The sequence below is a fragment of the Phyllostomus discolor genome, chromosome 15, assembly GCF_004126475.2.
Source record: "Phyllostomus discolor isolate MPI-MPIP mPhyDis1 chromosome 15, mPhyDis1.pri.v3, whole genome shotgun sequence".
Classification (NCBI taxonomy): Eukaryota; Metazoa; Chordata; class Mammalia; order Chiroptera; family Phyllostomidae; genus Phyllostomus; species Phyllostomus discolor.
The window spans coordinates 10,317,910-10,333,422 of NC_040917.2; the positions used below are offsets into that span (position 1 = coordinate 10,317,910).

General features: G+C 47.6%; 1 protein-coding gene across 1 annotated transcript in view; it reads left to right on the forward strand.

Moving 5' to 3' along the window:
• The window catches only part of FMN2 (formin 2), a 272,338-nt gene that overhangs the window by 31,284 nt on the left and 225,541 nt on the right, over window positions 1-15,513 (forward strand).

A 15,513-nucleotide genomic window follows, 5' to 3' on the forward strand; every position in this document is an offset into this window, starting at 1 on the left:
AAATTGAGGAGCTCAGCGTATTGGCTGGGACTCCGAGGCCCACAGGGCTGTGGGGGAGGCAGTGCTGGGGGAGGAGGTGTAGGGGGTGGGGGGAGACTCAGGCCCGTGTGACAAGGCCCTTGATGAGTGTATGGCTGAGGCCATCAGCCAGTGCCTGTGACGACGAGGAGGGACAGATGATGACAGGGCTGGATGACGGGGGCTTCAGAGGCAGAGAGGATTTTACACCGGGTGGGCTTGGAATATTCTCTAGATGATTGTGGGGTCTGGATTATGAGGCCATGAGAGGAATTGGGACAGTCCCCTTGCAGTTCAGCCATCACTTGCCTGGATATGGAATTGATCTTCTGTTTATATACAAATTTTAAAAAATTGTCTATTCTATTACAGTTGTCTCAATCTCCCCCCCGCCCCCTTTGCCCTCCTCTGGAATTGGTCTTTTAAATGACCTTCTTAGGTCTGTCTGTTACTGGTCTCCTGCCCAGTCTCCTGACTCTGGCCTTGTGGGTTCTCTGTCCGAGGCCATGGTCCTCTCCAGGGTATATTTGGCAAGGTCTGAAGATGGTTTTGTTTATCATAAGTGGTGGTGGTGGGGGGGTGCAGCTGGCATCTAATGGGTAAAGGCCAGGGATGCTTCCAAATGTTCTATAAGACATTCCTCCCCTTCCTCAACAAAGCTTTAGGCAGTAGAAAATGTCCATAGTTGAGAAAGCCCTGTGGTGTGCATTTTACATAAAGCCTCCAGAGAAACACCAGTTCCTTGGACCTCCGTGATCTTCCTCCTGCCCTTTGATGCTTGCTTGTCCAGCGCAAGACCCACATCCCTCTCTGGGCCCCCAAACGCATCCTTCAGCTGCTGAAACGCTGTCGGTTCCCCCCCCCCCCCCCCCCCCCGCCCCCGGGGCTCTGCGGGTACTTCCTGCTTCTGCTCCCACCTGTTCATTCCGGTAAAGTGTGTTAACCTAAGCAGAGAGGTAAACTGCGGCAAACTTGAATGACCAGAAATTGAGTTCATTTGGAAATAGCTGAGGAATTGCAATTTCTGGCAGTGCATGCTGTAGCAAGGTGCAGGAGCGTCTCTTGAGGCTGTAGTTGGGAGGGAGTCTTTGGCCTGGGAATTTTCTCTGTGGACCTCTGCTTCTGGGCTTATTGCCATTTCTTCTTAGTCTGTTTGCTACTTGCAATTTTACTGCTCTGGTGATCATGTTCGTGCCCCGCCCCCACTGCCCTCCCTCCCCAGACCTTTTTGGGTGGAGTGGAATGTGAATGGAGAGAGTAGGAAACACTAGGAGTGAGGTAAGTGCAAATTGTCAAGGTGAATCCATCCAGCCTGCGTGGTGTCATGGCCACGACCACTCCACAGTGACGACACGCTGTCCCTGGTGCTGAGAAGCGTAACTCACTCATCTGTAGCTTTAGTTCTCTCTGTTTGTGTGTGTGAATGTTTGGAGAATGTGGCATGGATGGATGAAAATGCTACTTTCTGTAACTCCTCCCCAAGGAATATGGACGTCAGTCTCACGCAGAGCTCCTAAGACGGGGGGGGGGGGGGGTTGACCAGAAAGGGCGAGAGGCTGGTTCGCCCCACGGCGTTGCCCGTCTCTTTCATGGGCCTCACCGCAGGGAATAAGTCAGGTTTTCTTGGTTGGACACGTCTCGTGGGATAAACGTTATTGAAGGGAACAATCAATAAATGCAAACACAAAGAACTCTCTCTACTATTCTTAGTTCCAAGGGGCATTTTCATCCAATTTTTTTATCTATAAAATAGATTTTTTTTTTTTGCCTAAAGAACACCTAAGTGGCTATGCAGCAAGGAGTGCCAACTTGGTGTCTTTCTCTGCAGACTTCTCACTTCTGCGGTTTTCAGCCCAGCTGCCCTGTATCAGTGACCCGTCTCCACCACAGGACCGAGTGCGGTGGGTCACATTATGTCTGGAAGGCTCTCCATATGTATTTCAAAAATTGTTATTTCTCCGGACCCCATCACATTTGTTATTATCCCTGCGATGTATAGTAATTTGTCCCAGGTCACTGCTGAGTGAATGGTTTCCAAAGTGCTATAAAAATCAGGAGGAAAAACTAACCCCCTAAGGTCTTGGTTGGGTGATGGTCGTTCAGCCCAAGTGTGACTGGATCCTGTAGTAGTTGGTACCCAAGTTTTTGTGCACAGGAGTTTAAGCATGTGTGTTTTGAGATCATTTTATTTCCCAATTTAATATGTGACTCAGTGCATTTCTAATATGTGCTGCTTTTCACATATTTGGTTTTCGAAGCCCGAAGAGGTGATTTCCTCCCCATTATTCTGAATTCCAGAGGACTGTTGCAGAAGTAGGGTTCTGATGGTAATTTCCTCGCCACCGAGTTTTCTGAGCTTAGAAGAAATGCTACCAGTACTTTGTGGATTTTAGAAAAATCCCCAACCATAAAGTTGATGGAAGTGTAGAAAAATTGATTTTTATTTTTTACTGATTTATTGTGTATTCTATTCTAGTTGTCCCCATTTCTTTTCTTCCCTTTTGCCCACCCCACCCAGCCCACCCCTCTCGCCCACGCTCACTCCCTGTCCGTTGTCCGCGTCCCCATGTCACTCACGCGTGTTCTGCGACCAGAAGTCCCTTCCCCTTCCTTCCCCCATTCCCCCGTCCCGCCTCCCCGCCCTACAGCTATCATTCTCTTCCTGGAAAAATTGCTTTTTAAAAACACATTACTTACTGGCAGTCACACTGCTCAGGGCCTTGCCATCTCTTCTCCTTTGTGGTATGTTTTGTCTTTCACAACTGGAACCTTTCATTCGGCCAACAGTGCCCGGCGACTCAGAATTCGTGTTGCATTTATATGATGGACTTTTTATTGAAATGGGCGACTCTGCCCAGCTTGTCTCGTCATGACTTTTCTGATCCTTCTCCTGAAGGTGCGTTGAATACTAATTAGTGCTTTTTCTATGACTTGCATTTCTGGTGGCCTTCCTGGTCTTTGGTTAAGGGCCAGGAGTGGGATAGAATTGTGAGTCTTGGGCTGAATGACCATCACCCAACCAAGACCTTAGGGGGTTAGTTTTTCCTCCTGATTTTTATAGCACTTTGGAAACCTGGCAGAATTATTCCCTTTTTATTATCTTTATCATCTAGAGCAGGGGTTGGCAGAGTTTTCCAAGGTTAGCCAGCTAGAAGGTATTTTAGGCCTTAGTAAATATTTTATGGTCTCTGTCATTGCTACCCAACTCCGCCGTTGCGGTGTGACGGCAGACGTAGACAGTGTGTGAGGAATAAGCATGGATGTGTGTTCTGGCTGAACTCAGTTACGGACAGAGGCAGCCGGCTGGACTTGGCCTGTGGGCTCTAGTTTGCTGACCCCAGGTCTGTACTCAGGTGAGGTCTGTAAAAAGTGAATTGATTGTGCAAGTTTGACTTTGCTTTCTGTCCCTAACCACGTGTGGTCACCTGTCAGTCACAATTCACTGAATGTTTCCATGAAAAATGCAGACACTCTCCTGTGCTTATTTGCTTACTGTCAAAAGGATAAACAGACACAGTAGCCCAGTATTTTTTTAAATTTATTGATTTTCAGAGAGAGCCAGAGAGAGAGAGAGAGATTGATTGATTGATTTGTTATTCCACTTATTCATGCATTCATTAGTTGATTCTTGTATGTGCCCTGACCGGGGATCAAACCTACAACCTTATTGTATTGGGACGGCACTCTAACCAACTGAGCTACCCGGCCAGGGCGTGGCCCAGTATTTACTGGGGGTGATAGAAGAGTTCTGAGCTGTTTAGTGGTCGTCATGACCTGGAGCGTAGAGGCTCAGCATGAGGAGGCAAGGGCAGAGGGGGTGTCTTAAGACAAGATGCTAGATGGCACTCAGGGCCATTTATGAAGGCTTCTTGAAGAAGGGCTTAGGAATTGGGGTTCAATCTTGATGGCATTAGGAGCCACCAGAGGGTTTTAGGGGAAAGGGTGTGATGTGATCAGATTCATGTTTTAAAGAGGACATCGGGGTGTTCATGGAGCATGGATTGAAGGGTGTCTGTGGGTATGGTTTGGAGGCTGGAAGATTCTGAGGAAGATGTTGCAATAACCTGGGGGCAGGGAGATGGGTGTTGGAAATCGTGCCTGCAACTACGTAGGCGGAAATGCGGAATGAAAAGAGTGTAATTCTAACGATGCCTAGATTAGTGGTTGGCAAGCCCCAGCGGCTATTGGAATCACCTGAAGGACTTGCTAAACCACACATCGCTGGGCTGCACCCACAGACTTTCTGATCCTTTGGGTCTCAGGTGGGGCTGGAGAACTTGGGTTTCCAGCCAGTTCCTGGTAATGGCGACGCTGCTGGTCTGGGACCACACTTTGAGGAGCGCTGCTTTGGAAGATGGAAGCGTAAAGAGTCAGGGACCCGTTGGATTGCACAAAGGTGGGGGCCGGGAGGGCAGACACAAGGGTAGGCCCAGATTTCTCGCGAACGGGTAGAGGGTGGCACTTTGTGCTGTGTGTAATGCACTGGAGGAGCAAGTTGAAAAGATGGTTCAATTTAGGTTTCACTGAACCCGAGTGTGTACTGAAGGATAGTTAAAGTGATTGGTTATCAGTGTCTAGGGGTTGGGGTCCTCGATGTTGGGAACATCGAGGACTTCAGCGGGTAGATGCTACCTGAGGCTGCAGGGTGAGAAGCGAGAAGCTCCTGACATACGGGTGAACATTTACGCATTGAACGGGGGGCAGGGGGGAGCTGCAGGGAGAGTCAGAGAGGCAGAACAGAAAAGAGGAAGATTAAAAATAAAGTGATATAAGGGTCCCTTTGCGAAGAGGTCAAGTAAGAGTAAGGCTGGAAAGCAGCACTGACTTTACCAAACATTAGTGTGAATAACTCTGTGGAGAGGGATCCGAGTGGGCGCCGTGGCACTGAGGGTTGGGTGGGAGGGTGAGGGTGCCTGTGGAGAGGTTGGGGGGGGGGCCAGGAGGGTGTGTGCTCTGCTCCAGAGGTGTTGTGTCAGGGAAAAGAAACCTAGAGGTGGGGTACAGGTGGGGAATGAAAGCTCATTCCTGCTTTTCTTTCTTTTTCCTCACCTCCTTTTTTTTTTAAGCATGGGGAGGGAGTTAGGACACATGCAGGTGCTGATGGCTGAGGGAGAGAAGGAAATGTTGAAAATTTGGGAGAGAAGGAGAGTTGATCATGGCTGGTCCTGAGGAAGCTGGAAGGGGCGGATGCACAGCACAGGTGGGGGATGGGCCCGGGACAGGGGTAGGAACACCTGTGCGAACACAAACGTAGGGAAGAAGGATCCAGGCAAGAGGCGGGCTCTTTCAGGTGGATGATGGAAGTTGAGGGGGTGCTGCTGGCTCCCTTAGCCTCACTCACCTTCTACATTGGGGTGGTGAGGCCAGGGTTTAAAAACTGGGAGGCGCTTCCTGGCTGCTGCAGAAATGGGGCTGGGAACTGAACAGAAGATGCAGGGGCACCTGTGGGAGGGCAGGTCGGATGGGGAAGGTAATGGCTCTGTCCCAGCACTCGGGGGTGGCAGAAGCAGAACATTGCACTGGTCTGATGTTGGCGTTTTGCCTAGGTGGGGGCATCGTGATGGTTAATGAGAGTGATCGTTGAGGACGTTGTTGGTGGAGAGGCGGAAGGAGTGGGCTACACAGGTAGAAGACAACACCAGAGAGAGGGGGTGGAAGGAGTCGGGGAGTCAGGATGCTCAAGGCTAGAGGAGGAGAAGCTTCAGGTAGGGTGACTTTGTGTATCTTTTGACAGGTAAAGTGGTTTGTGGTGGTGACGTGGTAGAGAGTGTGGCCAGGTGAATGGACTGATGCCCGTAAGGTTAAGGTGAGTTCGGGGTCAGGGTAGTTCATTCACAGAGCTGCGGTGCCATCCAACGTTATGATGAAGGGTAGACTTAATTTGGGAACAATTCAGAAGGGGGCCTTTAATTGACGATAAATGGGTCGATGTAGAATGATAACTCATGCACGGAGTGAACCATATGCATTTACAATGCAAGCAGAAAGAAGGAGTTGCCTGTGCAATACCGACCATTACAATCTAGGTGGTTCTATTTTAATCTCAGTCCTTTCTTAGCAGGAAGCTGGGCAAAACCTTCAGCCAGGTCTGGCTGGGAGATACATGTCTGTTCTTGGTGTGCGTGTATCCACTTCACGCTCCTCACTGCCTCCTTTGTGAATTATTGGCTGGTCCTGGGTCCCATTCCAGCCTGTGACCAGTCTGCTGGGCATCGTCAGTTCCTTCCATTGGTGCCTCTATTTCTTAAAGATTGTCTTAGTACTTAAAACACACTATGGTTACTACATCCCAGACACTGTCCTAAGGACTTTACAAATATTCATTCATTTAATCTTCATAACAACTCTGATGAGATGGATTTTACCCTCATTTTACAGAATGATGAACTTGAAGTACCGGGAAAGTATGCCCATGCTCTCTCTTGCTTACAGTTCATTTATCAGCACAAAACCTTCAAAAACCTTTTGCACAGAGGTGGGCAAAAGCAGGTGTACAAGTGCATCGTGACGTTGCTTTTAGTTAACGATGCCGTTGTAACACCCATAACCCTCATGGCTTTTCCATAGAAACACCTGTGTTTCTGCAGTCCCGGCTGCCTCTGACACGAACTCGTCATGGCACAGAATACATCAATGCACAAGGCCCTTTCCTTCCTTCGGGTGCATATTCTGTAAAATGGTCACTAGGGTGTTGTTTCAGTGGGGATGCTTTTTCCCCTGTGCTTTATTCTTTGTGATGTTTACAGGATTTTGTGTGCAGAACAGACTGACGTACAGCAGCTTGTAGGTTAAATGTTTTGGGAACAGCATCTCCCACTTAACAGAAGTTACTGATTTGTGATACTTCGGGTTTGAGTTACCCAGCATGCTCCCAGGCTACGGGAAGGATTTTCCCGTTTCTTTCTGCTGTTTCAAGCCTTGTATCTGCGCCTCGTCCACACCTAATCGATTTTCTGCTTTGCAATGGGACAGTAAAATGTCAAAGCTGGAGAAGTCCTTGACAGTGATTTCATTGAGTCCAGGTCTCTCAGGGTGACAGATGTGGCCCGGAGGCTCAGAGAGGTGCAGTGACTTATCTGTGGCAGAGATGGTTTCGACAGAGCCAGCACCTTAGTCTCCTGACATGCCGGCCCATGTGCTCTCCCGCGGGCCACGCTGCCTCTGCTAGGGAAGGCGAAGCTCCTTCCACTGAGATGCATTCTGACCTTCCTCATGCTCTTGGTGGTAATGGTCCCCGTGCCTTCATTAACAGTAGCTGGGTAATGAGCATTTGTTTAACGAATAGCGTTATTTCCAAGTCAGGTGAATGTTAGGAAGAATCTTGGATGTTTGTAGAGGTCACTGAAAAAGATGCTGGTGATCCAGTGTACAAGGGACTCCAAGATGGAAGACAACCTGAGAGGACACTGGAGCTTAGGGTCAGCACCTGAGAAGGCTGCCCAACAAGAGAACGCCGCCTGAGGAGTGAGGGTCCGAGAGTGCACCTTAAGTGTCGTGGGGAAGCAAAGACCTCACATATGAGAAGTTTTCCGCGATGCTTCCTGTGGAAAACCTGGTGTCAGCACGTCCCGTGGGGGCAGGCCCAGTTTGGTGAGAGATGGAAAGGCACGGACCTCGGGTGTGGATCGGAAATGTGTTCGTGCCACTGCTGTCTTTCAGGTTGGGAGGGAGTCCGCATGTCAGCCTGTGTGTGAGAAAAGTGACATAGTTACTGTTGTTTCCGATACTCAGATCTCAAGGTTCCCGTCGGCCATGTTTGAAGACCCTCTTGGAAAGAAGTACCAAAGGCATAGTCAGAATAGAACTCTGAGGTTAGAGCTAGAATAACGGAACTGCTCAGAATCTGAAAATTGCATCATATTGTAAATATTGATTGTATGTGGATTGTGTGTATTTATTGAAGCTGGATGGGGAAGAGGACTTATGAACAAATGAAGAGCGATTCTCCTGGGATCACTGATGTGGTGGAGGGAAGCATTTTTTTAGTATTATATTAAAATGCAACCAATACACACTACACGATGAGGTGTTTTCCAGATTGGAAATAGATGACAAGCAGAAGCCAAGCTGAGGTTCCCGGTGGAAATCCTGTTAAGTGCCTGAGAATGCTCCAACTCTTGACATAGTATCTGGCCAGGAGGGGCACTCGGGAGGCAGGGTCTGAGATCCTCGCGGGAAATCACGGAGCTCTTTGAGGTGCTGGCTGATGGTGACCTCCGATTTCTCACTTTCCCCCGGGTGCAAACTGTGAAACAGAGACACTGGCCTGTGTGTGCTGCTTTTCAAAGTAGTTTTAAAAAGTAGACACTCAGGCATCTAATGTCTGATTGCTACCTAATAAAAATGTCGCTCTCCATATAGGCTGTATTGAGTTGATATTTAAGAACTTGCCCCCAAATTAAGTGGCCAACGATCTGATAGCAGGATAGCGTTATTGCAATTGGCAACTGCTATAGGGTGCATCCTTTATTTTAATTTAGTTTGTTTCCAGTATGTGACTTTCGTTGCAAGTACATCCTTAAAAATGGTGTCTCAACAAAGCAGGGATTTCGCACTCCTTTCGGAGACAGGCAGCGAGGACCCGCTGGTGGGCGCTGTTTGCCTCAGTGTTGGCGGGAAGACGGGAGAGAGCGCGCATCCCGTGGGGCACGCAGGTCAGTGACACCCTTGGGTCCGCTTGGGGCCCTCCAGTCTAGTGGTGGGAACAGAGGAGAGAGTCAGAAAATTGGACCGTACTTCTTGTTTCTGTGACAACGCCGTCATATTCGGTTTGTGCAGGCGGTGTGTAGCTCTGAGGGTCCTTGTAACAAAGCCAGATTGATTCCTAACCTTAACATTTCTCTGCATGTTTTTGAGAAAAGAAAAACAGTCCTCGGCAACAGTGTGGAAAGCTGAAAGTGGTCTTGGGTCCTTATATTCAACATCAGGGACGCTTTTTCCTCCCTTTAAACAATATATTTCCCCAGAGTCTGCCTTCTGGATTAGCTTTTCACAGCGCCATTAACCACAAAAATACCGCTAGCAGCCAGCATTTGCCTCTGCTTACTAAAGGCCAAGCACTGTGCTAATCAGTGTTTGACTTATCACTGCCACTGATTCATTTAACTTAACTGATTTATTTATTTAGTTAACCCTACTTCTGTTTTCTGGCGTGAATGCTGAGACTAGGAGAGGGTCGCGTGCCCTGTCAGACAGTTTTGTAAGGGCAGGGACGGAATCAGCTCCCAAGAAAGCTGACTCCATAGCTTGTGCCTTCGCTTCACCCTCCACGCCAATCCACAGCTGTGCCCTGTGGGTTCAAAGGTTCATCTGGAAACTCTGGCCTTGTCTCTTTCCTGCTGGTAAGCCCCGCATCTGGCTCCTGTGGCTGGTGGCTCCTGACTGGTCTCCTGGTTCCATCCCTGCCCTCCCCAGTTCCTTCTCCACACAAGGGCGATCGTGTGTCACTTGCCGAGATGCTCTGCCCTTGGATAACACCATGGCCTACCAGGCCCTCTGTCGCTTAGCTGCCTCCTGGCTGTGTCTGTAGCTTCATCCGCTGTTCCTCTCCTCCACATCATTTGCTACCAGGGGAGCTTTCTAAATTTCTAACTAATTCTTGGGCTCTAGTTCCGGAGAGTCTGGTCGACTAGGTCTGAGGTTGCTCTCTGGATGCTGGGGTTTTTGATCACCAGGTGTGGGAAAGCCTCGTTCTAGAAAACGTGTTCTGTGAATATGAGTTGTGGCTTAGATGTGGAGGCTTTTTTCTTTAACTCTGAGGAGGTCCTGTCCTCGAATTCTCAAGGGTCTGAGCTCCACTGCTGTGCTAGAACTAAGCTTAATGATGGAACACTTTTTCCCCGGCTACTCATTAAGCCTTTGGTTTACTTGTGTGCAACTGAGAAACTGCTGGGGGAAAAGGGGAGAGGGAGGGGCGGGGGTGGGGAGGGGCGGGGGTGGAGAGAGAGAGAGAGAAGAGAGAGAGAGAAGAAAGAGGAGAGAGAGAGAGAGAAGAGATACTGAGATTGAGTTAGTCTCCAGGTAGTTAACAGAATCTTCAGGGAAGCTAATGCTCCCTTTCATTTCTTAGGGGAACTTTCTCTGTTTCATTGTTTCATTGTTCTTGTTTGAAACACTTGAGAAATATAAGATGCAGACATTCAGACTTGGAAAGTAACTGAATAAAACCCCATCTTAAAAATATATTAAATTTAACCTCATATGATATTTGCTGTACCATCAGGCAAACATCCCCAGGTGATTTTCTTCCTTTCGCTTCTTCCTTTATGTCTTTATTGGCATGTTCTTTTGAAATGGCTTTTGAAGTACTAAGGGTTGTAGACCGTTGAAATGATAGATTTTAAGAATAGGATAAAAGCAAAGTTTCAAATAACCCTGTAGAAAAACCTTAAAACCTTCTCAATAATCTTGCTTATAGGGTCTGCATTCGACATCAAGAACTTACTATGGAATGCATGTATGGATATAGATAAAATTATTTTTCTAGATTTATTTTTACAGATATTTTAATATTCTATCTCTCTCTGCTCTTAAAAGAGATATTTTTAATACTCTGCATTCTCTACTCTTATCACACAGACCAAATGTTTCTGATTTTATCTGTAAGCTATTTACATGCACATCACATGTCTGCATAAACTGAGCAAGGTACTGTTAACCTGACATCATTTCCTTTCTTTATCCCGTTGGTCCATGAATTTCTGCCACTGTGATTTATTCCATCGCAGTGTTGATTTTTATCCCCACATTTTTGCCGAAGAATATATTACGTTGGCATTTCTTCTTGGCCTGTCTCTAAGCTCAGCATACATGCAAATATAGCAACCGAGGTGCTGCATTTTCGTCAAAAATAGAACGCCTCAGCCCCTTTTCGTCATCTCTTCTCATTCATGCCCAGGGACCCAAGCAGGAAGTGTTTCGCTCTGCCCTCTGCTGGTTACTTTAAATTAGGGAAGGAAAATCCTCTGGAGTCGTATTAATTTCCTTCCTAGTTTACAGAGTGGTGTGGAAGACAATTCCAACAACACAAAATCCATTGTAATGCTTTTTACTTAAAAAAATTATTTTTATGGAACTTACAGCAGGGACGTTGGGCAACAGCATCCTACAGGTCTCAGGAGTCCAGTTCCGTAGCTCGTCATCCGCACCCCGAGCTTCTGTGCTCCCACCCAGGCCACATCTCCCCCCACCACCGTGCAGCCCCCCTTCCCTCTGGCCACCACCAGCCTGTTGTCTGTCTATGAGGTGCTGTTTTTTTTTTTTCTGAATCCCTTCACCCTTTTCACGCAGCTCCCCAACCCCTCTCTGTACCTACGAGCCTGTTTCTGTTTTGTTAGCTTATCTTGTTCATGAGATTCCACCAATAAGTGAAATCATACGGTGTATGTCTTTCTCTCACTGGCTTATTTCACTTAGCGTAATATTGTCCAGGTGGAGCTATGCTGTCACAAAAGGTAAGATTTCCTTCTTTAAGAAACTTTTTTTTACAGCTGAGGGGTGTTCCGTTGTGTGAATGAACCGCGGCATTTGTGTCTGCTCACCTACTCACGGGCACGTGGGCTGCTTCCAGATCTTGGCGATTGTAGGTATCACTGCAGCGAATATGGGGGGGCTCGTATTCCTTCCAATCAGTGTTTCAGGTTTCTTCAGATAAATACCCAGAAGTGCAATTGCTGGGTCATAAGGCAGTTCCATTTTTAATTTTTGAAGTAATTCCATGCTGTTTCCACAGCGGCTGCACCAGCCTTCACTCCCACCACAGGGCCCCAGGGTTTCCCTTTTCGCCAGCACTTGGTTTGCTGATTTATTGACGATGTCATTCCAGCAGGTGTGAGGTGCCAGCTCACTGTGATTGTAATTTGCATTCTCTGATGATTAGTGATGATGAGCGCCTTTTCGTATGTCTATTGGCCACCTGTAATTTTCACTTAGAAATTTTTTAAAATCCAAGAGAAATGGAAGAAAAGCTAATGTTCAAGAAAATAGCACTTTGGTTTATTTCTTTGAGTACACATGAAGACAAATACATACATAGTTAAGGTTACAATTGTATTAGAGAAAATAATCAAAACGTTTTAAAATGCTGGTATAGATAAAGTTAAAGGATTTTCTTGGACATTTCTGACAGCATTTAGTTAAAGCTTTTGGTAACTCCCTTGAGTTTTAGGTTAAAAGAACACAACTTCCCTTATAGAGATTTTTCATTAAGCTAATTGGCTAAACAATGATCTCCTTTAGCTAAAAAAATAAATCTCATTGAAATATTTCTTTACTTTAAGGATTTGCACAAAATGTTATAAAGAAGTGTCTGCAAGACATAAAGGTCATGGAATGCTTGTAGGTAGGATGGGCTACAAGTTCAAGTTCACAGCTACAATGTACACGCCACTGTCCCCTCCATGTAATCAAGCCGACGCCGACACATAAGTGCTGATGGAACACAGTCTCTTCTGCCCCCAGGAGGAAAACGGCCGTCGATGAAACAAGTCCTCAGTAAACCCCATGTTCTCCGTAGCTGTGACAAGCAGCAGTGTCTCATAAGCTCCAGGAACATTTTACAAAACAAGACCAAGCAAAGCACAAGAAAGGCACGCCTTGCTCAGACCCTTTGCTGATTCACGGCTTTCCTTAGGTCCATTTGAGATTGAATGATAGTTTGAGACTAAAACCCTGGCTAAGGAGTACTGAGCTTGGTTGATGAGAACGGATTCTGTTTCCAACTCTGTTACTAATTATGCAGCCTCCCCGGTACAAAGAAGTGCAACTCAGGGCTCTCTAATGACCATTTGCATAACAATAGTCAACCACTTTTTGAGTCCTTACTTTGCTAAGGATTTGAAATTTTACTTGATTTTTATAACACCCCTGGGAAGCATTAGGGTGTCTATTTAGAGAGAGGGGAGACCGGACATTGTAATTAGCAGAGAAGGTTCCCATCTACTGTCGACCTCCGAAATGCCTGCTCTTGAACCGTTGTGGCCTGTTAGGCAGAGGTCTTTGAGTCTGTTTTAGAATGATCCTTACAGGCTGTGAGTACAGGCATCTTGGGATGTCAGCATATCCCACACATGGCCAAGGGCAAAGGCAAAAAAAAATACTACCAGGAGCCTTTCCTTTGTCAATCGCTTCAGAAAAAAAGCAGTGTGTAGTTGAAACAAGGCAGCTAGTAAACTGTCTTCCCGCTGGGACTATACATGGATACAGTGTGGATACATTTGTTGGTTTTCTAAGTCCCAATTGTTACTTTAGTATAAGTGCTTGGTCGTTAGAAATGGCTTGTCCGGAGTCACTGCTTTATTTTGTTGAGTTGTATTTGAGTTCTGCAGACCCAGGCGCTGTTTGTGAAGGCGGGCCTTGATGCCGGTGGTGCTGGCAATAGCTGTAGCCACTGCGGCAGCACACTGTACTGGTTACTGAGTCAGCTTCCCCCCTGAGCACCCTCCAGGGCTGCCCAGCCTGCCGTGTGGACCTCATGCGGCCCAGGGTGGCTGTGAATGTGGCCCAATGCAAAACTGTAAATTTACTTAAACCATTGCAAGATTTTTTTTTGTGATGACATGTTGCAGTGTATTTAATGTGTGGCCCAGGACAACTCTGCTTCTTCTAGGGTGGCCCAGAGACGCCAAAAGGTTGGACACCCCCCCAAGAGCCTCTTGAGTCTGTGAGCAGCAGAGCTCATGATAGATCCTCTCCTTCCTTCCGGCTTCCGTCTGTGCTGCTGGCGCTTGGTGACAAATTTTAAGGCCGAGCCTTTATTTTAGCTTCTCTTCCTGTGGGAAGAGACTCAATAGGCAGCTGTAATACATGTGCTCTGTATGTGTTTTTCTGGAGCAAATGATCAAACCTCACCTTTAGCTAACGCCTTGGGGGAAATGTAAGCTCTGGTCTGGATTTGGAAGGAGGGGATGCCTTGGAGGAAATCTAAGCTCTGGTCCGGACTCGGACGGAGGGGGTCCTGCAGAGTCCTGGATGCCGTCTATTGCCGGACTTCCTTCTGGTTGGGGGAGCTTCTGTATGGGCATTCAGATACTGTCCCCCTCGGCTTGAGCTCTGTTGGTGTCTGGTTTTAAGAGTGCATTGCTACTGAGTGTAAATCTGGGGCTCACCAGCAGAGCTGTGCAGTGCCGACCCTGGGGCCGACGGACTTTCGAACGTGACAGGGGCCCGGGTTCGCCCTGCTCTCAGCACTCCTTCCTTCCCGTGGCTCTTGTCGCCAGGGGCTCTGGCTTACAGTTCACAACCTGTCCCCGCTTCATCTAAGTGGGACCTGACTCCCTCTCTTCTCCAGGCCCAGACTGAAGGTGCGTGCTCTTCTCCAGCCTGCTGAATCCAATGAGCTCATTTTAAAAAACAAGTTCACCCCACCTCAACATATTTCTTTTACTTCTTTCCTTAACTCACACTTGGCCTTCTTTCATCCGACCATTGTTTTTGAAATCCACTCCTTTGTTGCTGTTCCCTTAGGATCTTCTAATCCCATAGTGCAGGAGCCAGGGTGGGTGGGTGTGGGTTCCAGCAGTGATGTCGTGCGGTAACTTTCTGCAACTCCTCTCCTCCGGGCCTGCTCCCATGTGACTGGGGTCCTCAGCACAATGGCCCTGTGTCCTGTGCCTGCTTCCGGTGTGAGCGGAGGGTCAGGCACGCATAGCACCCCTGGAAACTAACGTCCCGCTAGAGCATCGATTTAGGGACTTCTTTTTCTGGAACGCTGTCTGCTTTCCTCTGCAGATCTGTGTAGAGATAAGCTTGCTGCTGTCGGGTCGTTTTTCAGCCTTTGGACTTTCTGGGGTTTCTGCCTTACTCCTCACCCCTCCTCTTCTCCTCGATTGGCCTCAGCAATCACCAGAGGGAGCCACAGAACAGTCACCATGAGGTCTACTGAGTTTTTTAAAAATTTCATCCGAGGATATGTTTATTGCTTTTAGAGAGAGAAGGGGCGGGGGGAGAGAGAGAAAGGAAGACATTGATTGGTCTATTGGTTGCCTACTATAGGTTCCCTGGCCAGCGATTGAACCTGCAGCCTAGGTACATGCTCTGATCTGGGATCGAACCCACAAACTTTTGCAACCTTTTAGTGCACAGAACCACGCTCCAACCAACCGAACCACTCAGCTAGGGCCCACGGAACCTTTAGGAGGCCCAGCCTGAGCCGCCTGCCTCCTCTTTCCTGCCCCACTGCCTCATGGGCCCCTCCCCCTTGCAGACGCCTCACTTCTTTTCCGCAATGGCAGCCGTCCAGCCTACTCACCCCGAGCTGGGACCCTTTCTGATTTTACCGGGAAGTTTGCAGTTTTACGGGAACTTCCTCAATATGAACTAACTCTTCTTGCAAAATTTTTGAAAAAAGTTGCTTCCACTTTTCTACCACTAGTTTTTTCCTTTATGATCCCATTTCCATTCCCATCATGTTATTGAAGATATTTCTTTTTTTTCTTTAAGATTTTATTTATTTTTAGAGAGGGAAGGGAAGGAGATAGGGAGAGAGAGAAACATCAA